General features: G+C 35.1%; 1 pseudogene; it reads right to left on the bottom strand.

The window, feature by feature from the left end:
* The window catches only part of LOC110018638, a 6,186-nt pseudogene extending 1,801 nt beyond the window's left edge, over window positions 1-4,385 (bottom strand).
* Between the last annotated feature and the right edge of the window lie 4,085 nt (window positions 4,386-8,470).

Below are 8,470 nucleotides of genomic sequence, written 5' to 3'. Positions count from 1 at the left end.
GTGCATGAATAAAAACAATTCGTTTGCTGCTCCGCAAAGAACGACCAAGATATCATCGACACTCCACAACATAAGCTATCCAACGTCGAATTCCATCCCGAGTGTGTTAAGAAAATGCCCACAGCCGGGTGGCAAAGCAGCTACTCCTGCGCGCACCAGCTTGTCATCAGTCCTCTCTCCTTAATCTCTTCCATGAACTGCGGAGGCAGCACGGCTGATTCTCCCTTCAATTGTTCGGGCCTGATCACCTTTAGAAAGTGAAATCCGCTATTGGCGAGGCCCCATGCGAACTCTACCACTTGATCATTTGTCGTAACAGTTATGCTTCCAAAGTTGACGTACACAACCGACTGAGGTGCCTTGGCGTCAAGCCAGTCTATGAATGTTGTCTCCTCCTTCCATAGGCTTGTGGTGATGGAAGTGAGAGGGTTGTGGCTCGTTATCATGCGTCGACAAAGGAGGGATAGTGGGCTGATGGTGCAGACGGGCGGGTGGATCTTCTGCAGTGCGGTGAGGTCCGCCACCTCAAGGTCTTCAAAAGTGTTGAGCACGATTGCTAAGGCCATGGAAGCTCTTTTTGTCTCGTGTAGGATGTAGTTGAACATTTTGTCTTTTTGATCCGTCACAAGAATGAAGGAGGGTAAGTCCTTCTGATGCCTTTTCTTAGTCCTGGGAACCAATCTACTTCAGTGTCGAGGAATCCGTTGCTTAAGTCGGCCTTATGTACAGCATGACAGCACAATAAGAGTGGTAGCGAGACAAGTTAAAAGGGAGAGGAAAAATATTTAAGAAATTAAAATGTTTAGATGAAACTTGAAAGTCAGTTAAGATATTGTGAGTAAATTATGATTTATTTTTTAATTTAATCATCTTCCTCAATTTAATTTTTATACGACATTTAGTTATAAAAAAATATTAAAAACATTTTTTAGGAATATTTGCATACATATTTTTCAGTACTTGGGTATTATGTATTTAGCATTGGAACCCAGGGATTTACTTATCTTTGATAAATCAAAATAAATTAATTATGTCAATCCAAATTTTGTGAGTGAAGCTAGGTCTAATCTAGGTCTAATCTGAAATTGATCTAAATTCTATCCAAATATATAAAAAAAATGTAGAAAGTAGGATTCAAATTCAATTCTTCTTCGACCAATTAACCAGAATTGACCCACTTAACCTCTATTTTATATATGCATTAAAATTATTCGGGTCAAGTTTGATTCAAATCCTAATTAATTCAAATTCACGGGTCAAATTAAAGTTAATTTTGGATTGGTGGGTTAATTTATTGTCAATTTCAAACTTGTGAGTCAACCCATACCGGACTCTTAAAACTTAAATGTGTTAAGATTTTCTACCCAAATATGACCTAAATAATCCAATCAATTCGAGCTTCAACTTTTTGAGCTGGCATGGGTCTAGTATCACTTGAATCGGTGTTTAGCTGTAATTTGGATTTACGTTAAATAAGATTTATCAAATCTATTAATTCATAAATTTGTGCAGCGGAGATAGAACTTGTGAGCGATGGCGAAATAAATTCTTAATTCGCCGCCCAATCGAATTTATTAAATCTAGATTTATGTCATAAAAGAGACAAAACACGTAAAAATAGATAGAATGCCACAAAATTTGATATGTGTTGGATTTAGTTTTTATTTTTTTTTGGTATTTGATTATATTTAAGTTAAATTTACGACTAAACACTATTAAAAGTATGCTCTCAAAAAATTAGGCAGTATGGAAAAATTCAATGCAGTTTCTTTATCACAGTTGGCAAATTATGAGTCTCTCTGTAAATAAATACTTTGAAGTTGATTAATTGCAAAAAAGGGTATTCAATCATACTATAGAAAGATATTAATAAGACAATTAGGGAGTACAGAAAAATTCAATGCAGTTTCTTTATCACAGCCGACAAATTGTGAGTCTCTCAGTACATAAATATTTTGAAGTAGATTAATTGCAAGAAATGACATCCAATCATACTATAGAAATATATTAATAGGACATTTAGGGAGTACGAAAAAATTCAATGTAGTTTCTTTATCAGAGCTGGCAAATTATGAGTCTCTCTGTACATAAATATTTTGAAGTAGATTAATTGCAAGAAACAACAACCATTCATACTATGGAAAGATATTAATATGACAATTAAGGAGTACAGAAAAATTCAATGTAGTTTCTTTATCAGAGCTGACAAATTATGAGTCTCTCTGTACATAAATATTTTGAAGTAGATTAATTGCAAGAAACAACAACCATTCATACTATGGAAAGATATTAATATGACAATTAAGGAGTACAGAAAAATTCAATGTAGTTTCTTTATCAGAGCTGACAAATTATGAGTCTCTCTGTACATAAATATTTTGAAGTAGATTAATTGCAAGAAAGGACATCCAATCATACTATGGAAAGATATTAATAGGACAATTAGGAAGTATAGAAAAATTCAATGTAGTTTCTTTAACAAAATTGGCAAATTATGAGTCTCTCTGTACATAAATATTTTGAAGTAGATAAATTGCAAGAAAGGGCATCCAATCATACTACAGAAAGATATTAATAGGACAATTAGGGAGTATAGAAAAATTCAATGTAATTTCTTTATCACAGCTGGCAAATTATGAGTCTCTCTGTACATAAATATTTTGAAGTAGATAAATTGCAAGAAAGGGCATCCAATCATACTACAGAAAGATATTAATAGGACAATTAGAGAGTACAGAAAAATTCAATTTAGTTTCTTTATCACAGCTGACAAATTATGAGTCTCTTTGTACATAAATATTTTGAAGTAAATAAATTGCAAGAAAGAGCATCAAATCATACTACAGAAAGATATTAATAGGACAATTAGAGAGTACAGAAAAATTCAATTTAGTTTCTTTATCATAGTTGACAAATTATTAGTCTCTCTGTATATAAATATTTTGAAGTAGATGAATTGCAAGAAAAGATATCCAATCATACTATAGAAAGATATTAATAGGACAATTATGGAGTACAAAAAATTCAATGTAGTTTCTTTATCACAGCTGGCAAATTATGAGTCTCTCTGTACATAAATATTTTGAAGTAGATTAATTGCAAGAAAGGACATCCACCCATACTATAGAAAGATATTAATAGGACAATTTCTTCTATTTTTCTTGTGCTTTTTGAGTAACCATATTTAAAGCATGATATCTCTTATGGGCTATTCCGCATTTATTTATCTTTGTCTTTGATATTAAAATAAACAAATAATAATCTCCAAATCTACCGCAAAATAACTTTCAGCACTCAAAAATAATAATACATAAAGTAATGAGACAAATGCTAGCTAGGAGAAATTATTGCATATGGACACCGCATGCAATAATGCATGAGGTATCAGATTCTGACAGTAGATCACAGGGATCTACGGTCAGGATGTATTTCAATTTTTTTTTTAAAATTAAGTGGGGCCCACCGAAATACATCCTGGTCATAGACCACCATGATCTATAGTCAGGATCGGACACCGCATGCATCTCACAGGTTTTTTGTCTTTACATTTCTGCATGCGGTGTCCCCGTATGTAATAATTTTTTGCTAGCTAGAGGACGAAAATGATAAATTTGAGATTAAAAATCATCAAATAATAATATTTTAAAATTGAGCCGGCCGATTTAAAATAATCAAAATTTCAGAAAGTATTATATTTTTTAAAAAAAGATGATCATGATATCTATAAATTTTGGTTTTCACAAGCCAATGCATGTAAAGACAAAAAACCAAATTTGTGGATCACAATTCACCCAAAGCTTCAACCACGTTACCTTTGAGAGGAAAGAGGCCGCGCTCTACAAGCTGGTGGAAATGAAGGTAACCAAGGAAGCCGCAAAGCACTGGTGGTCCATAGAAGTATCTCGGGGATGCCAAGCTCGCGTGCTGCGTCAAGAGTAAAACTCATGGAGCCGTCCGAGACGATGCAAGAGACGGGGGGCGCGCCGGAGGAAGTCTCTTCATTAAGCTTGGCAATGAGACTTAGGAATGGACCCAGACAGGTTTTAATTGTGGATTCGCTGAAGTCGGGGATGTTCTGCGTAGCTTCCTCGTCGGATAATGGGAGGCCGTCGGGGATGGAGGCAAAACGGAAGTTGGGAAGTCCATGAATAATCTCTGTGCCTTGGGAATAAGCCAGCCGGCGGTGGTTGAATTCGGTGAGGACAAAGGTGATGTGGAAGCCTCGGGTGTGGAGGACCTTGGCTAGTTTTAGCATGGGGTTCATGTGGCCTTGGGCTGGGTATGGGATGCAGACTGCATGGGATATCTCTGATACGAGAGAAGCCATTTCTATTTCTCTTGATCACCTTGTAGAAAGCTAGCTCCTCGGTGTTTTTCTACCGGGACTTGGTGTTCTTAGTTCTGCTGAGGATGGGTGATGGCTGACTGCCTTTTTAGATGAGGATTATTATTAAATCTTTTTTAATTTATTGTGTTTGGACCGTTCTGAGTACTGTCTTTGGTTAAGTGTGGAAAATTACTCATGGTTTTCATCTATAGCAAAAGTGCAGTACTTTATTCAGATATTGCTTGTTTGATAGATCGTTGGTAATCTGTCGAAACATAATCAAAGAGTTCTAAAATCATCGGTAAGCCGTCGAAAACCGGTAACATCATAAAAAAATTAAATCGTTCTCTCAATACTGCAATTTACACATCTACAATGATAACCGTGCAATCAACACAAATCATAACACAGTAATAAAATAAATAACTAATAAACCATATACATAAACAAAAGAAAAAAGAAATTTGCATTAAACCAAACACAATGAACAACTGGCAAATAAAAATAATATTAGCGACCAATAAATTGTTTAAATTACAAGCAAACATAGAAGATAACCCATACTCATCCTCCTCTATCCTCTCCTCATCATCCTCCTCCTCATTCTCATCCTGAATTAGTTGCTTCTCTTTATGTAGATTAAACCACAACACCACTTCGATATCTGTTTTCATCTTCCGCTCCATTTTTTAATCTCACGATGGTCAAGTAGGTGGAGACCTGGGCAGCAACCTTAGCAGTAACCTAGTGACGCATCTCCTCCTCCTATGCAATGGAAGTAGATGCACCATATGGACTAGAGGTCAGGCAAGCATCATAGGTCGGCGCCTGAGACCCTGACTAGTAGATCCTGTCTCTCTTCGTACTGTTGAATGTGTGCCTCCTCCTTTGGGAACCAGGACCAATATGTTTGTAAATTTAATTAGAAATTGTTTGATTTATAAAAATAAAAATATAACTAAAATTATTATGTTCGGGGTTTACCTTAAACTCCCCAAAACACATATCCCAAACGGTCATCGGGATCACCCTCTAGGATAAGTACAGGTGATCTTACTTGCTCAAAGTTATGTCTCTGAAGGAATGGATGCTCTTTGTCAGGGAGTAAATCGAAAAATAACATATGATTAGTTTTCTATTAAATTTATAAAATAAGTCAGAAATGTCAGTATTAAATAAAAACTTGTATGTTCGCCATTGTCTGAAGTTGATGACAATTGCAATGTTGCTCAAATTACAAGGCACATCAACAACAGCTGATGGTGATGGTGCTACTAGTGGCGTGGTCACCACAGGTGGTTGTGGTGGTGTGTTGGTGTGGTGGTTGGTGGCGGTGGTGTTGTCGTGGTGAGTAGTGGTAGTGGTGTCGTGGTAGGACATGAGGTGGAGGCTTGCTGGTGTGCGTCGACCGCAAGACTCTCCTCCATAGCACCACATCCACGAACTCGTTTCCTAATAGACTTTCGCAAGGCACCAAGTCTCCCAACAGGGCAAAGACCGCCCCTTCCTCTAGATGTCTTCTGCAAGTAAGAAGTATAATTAATTTGTGCATCTAAAAATTACTAAAGCTGAAATACAATAACATGCAATAAAAATTAAGGAAAATAGTAAATTGCATGCAATCTATAGACTATTAAAACTGAAAACACAAGAGAACACAGTAAACAAAAGGAAAAACTATAAAGTGCAATCTACAAACCCTTGAACCTATAAACACAAAAGTACAAATTAAAACAAAATAAAAATGTAAAGTGCATTTTATGCCTACACCATTAAAACTAAAGACATGAAATTACATAGTTGGATTAACTTACACATCTTAGTTAGCCTCCTCTATTGAGTCACTTGAGGATATAGTTAAAATTATATTGTCCAAACCATCTTCAGAATCATGCTCATCAATATGAACTTCTTCGTGTTCGCTAGTAACATCGACTAAATTGATCTCCTCATCGATTAAATCAAGTGGAATGTATGAATCTATCATTTTTATTTACTAATGAATGTGTTTAATTGAATTCTTAATATCAACAGTCGCTGTAGGTTTACCGTCTATGACTACTTCCCATTCAACTTTGTCTCTTTTTTTATGGGGATATGGAAGAGAAAATACATGATTTACTTTCCTTGATAAATTAAACGAATCTAATTTATCATTTGTTATGTTCACTTTTACCTCTACAATATTATATAATTGGAAAACTTTTGTTCCAAAATTAGGAACAGGATCGAGTTTGCATCGGGTGCAATGGCTCGAAAGTGGGCAAGCCGGGTAGGCTTGATGTGCAAGTGAGTCGATCTCATGATGTGTGAATTTATGGGATAATTGTGAGAGGACACAAATCCAAATACTCACAACTTCAAACATACAAGTCATATACATGCAAAATGTCATGCAAGGCAATCATGCGGAGGTGCACACGTGTAAGTGAAATAAGGATGCCATGAAGCAGAATGGGTCAATGTGAGTTATGTCCAAATTTCTCTACTTCAGAATTAAATTTTGGATCAAGGGTTTAAGGAAATGCCTTTTGTGTTCCTAAGAAAAATTTCTACCAATTAAAATGGATCATTTTGTTAAGGAAAAATTAAATTTGGCTCAAATGGACCTTATTGGGCCTTCTGGTCCAAAGAAGTTGACCTAACCCTTACATGAGCTTTAGTATGTTCAAACGTCATCGTAAAAACATTAGTTTTATTTGAAACAAAATAGAATGAATTGACTTGTGATTGATTGAGCCTATGATCAGACACTTGGTCTAATGAGGTTAACTTATAGCTTAGAGGTCTCATATTATGTCAAAAGTGATTGCAAATGATTCTTAAATAAATTAAATTCATTAGAAGTAAAAAATCATGAGCAAAGGCGATGCTATATTTTGGTGGTTCCCATATAATCTCTTAAGGTTGACTTAAAAAAATGGATTGACCAAGATTTATAGACTAAGGGAGGGATTGGGGAAGGGTTTAGAATCACTAAGATGTATTCTAAGACATTTAATATGTGAGGCCTTGTGGCTCTATAGGTTGCCTATGAGTTGACTTGTGCTAAATTGGGCATAAAATTGGTTAACCTCCCTCATTTCAGAAGAAATCTATTATTAAGCTACTAATTACAATTAATGAGCTAGAGCAATTAAATATAGATTCGTTTGAAGCTAACAGATGGACAATTTGACTTGAGTAACTCATTCACCAAAACCTATAAGAGAGCACCTAGAGCGCATGAAGGAGTTCTAAGTCTATATGTGATGGCTAGGCAAGGTGTTCAATTGATTGTTTTCCCCTCATCATAAATGAGATCTACAACCATGCACAAAAATGAATTATGAATTTGGCATCAAGGTTGAATGTGATAAACTTGGACCACCTTCATATTGAAGCCTTGATAGTCCTCCAACAATACTATTCTAAGAATTTCCAAACAATAAAATTGTTGAGAAGAAAATTTAAAGTACAGAGAAAAATTCGAACAAATCATAAAGGTGATTATATATATATTTTAAGTTAGTTATCCAGCATCTGCTGCCACAAAGATTCAACAATAAGCTTACGATTCACAGTAGACTGCATCTTGAAATAGTAAATAAAAATTACTATATTTGGAAAGAATTCACCATTTTTTATCCTCCAAAATATTTCATGTTATAACCTTTGTAAAATTTCCCTGAATTAGATTAATTTTCTGGTTGGATATGTATAAGTACTTCTCGATTTATCATGGATTATCACGTGCATTTCAAACATTAACTACTCAAAACAGTATTAAAAGCTTTTGCATGGTGATTTGATTCTTAATTTTCCTATGATTTGAAACCATCAGCTTAAAACTTAGACACAAATAGCTGCCTCAAAAAAGCATGTAAATGCCAAATCACAGCAAAAATAAAAATAAAAATTCAAGAAATTATTAAACCCAAGCTAAATGTGCGGGGTAGCAATGAGATGGAGCACATAACTGAAAAACATCTCATAAATTATTTATATTAAATACCCACCTAATTATTGATACCTAGTACTTCTTATTTCAGCTCTCTTACTGAACGATATTAAAAACTCACGAACTCGTAATAAACCTACGCTGACTATTTTGAACCAAGCAAATCATTGATCATCCGCTCCAAGCCGTCGGAAGAGTTCCCA

The sequence above is a fragment of the Phalaenopsis equestris genome, unplaced genomic scaffold, assembly GCF_001263595.1.
Source record: "Phalaenopsis equestris unplaced genomic scaffold, ASM126359v1 Scaffold000002, whole genome shotgun sequence".
Taxonomy (NCBI): domain Eukaryota; kingdom Viridiplantae; phylum Streptophyta; class Magnoliopsida; order Asparagales; family Orchidaceae; genus Phalaenopsis; species Phalaenopsis equestris.
This window is presented reverse-complemented; position numbering and strand designations above follow the sequence as displayed.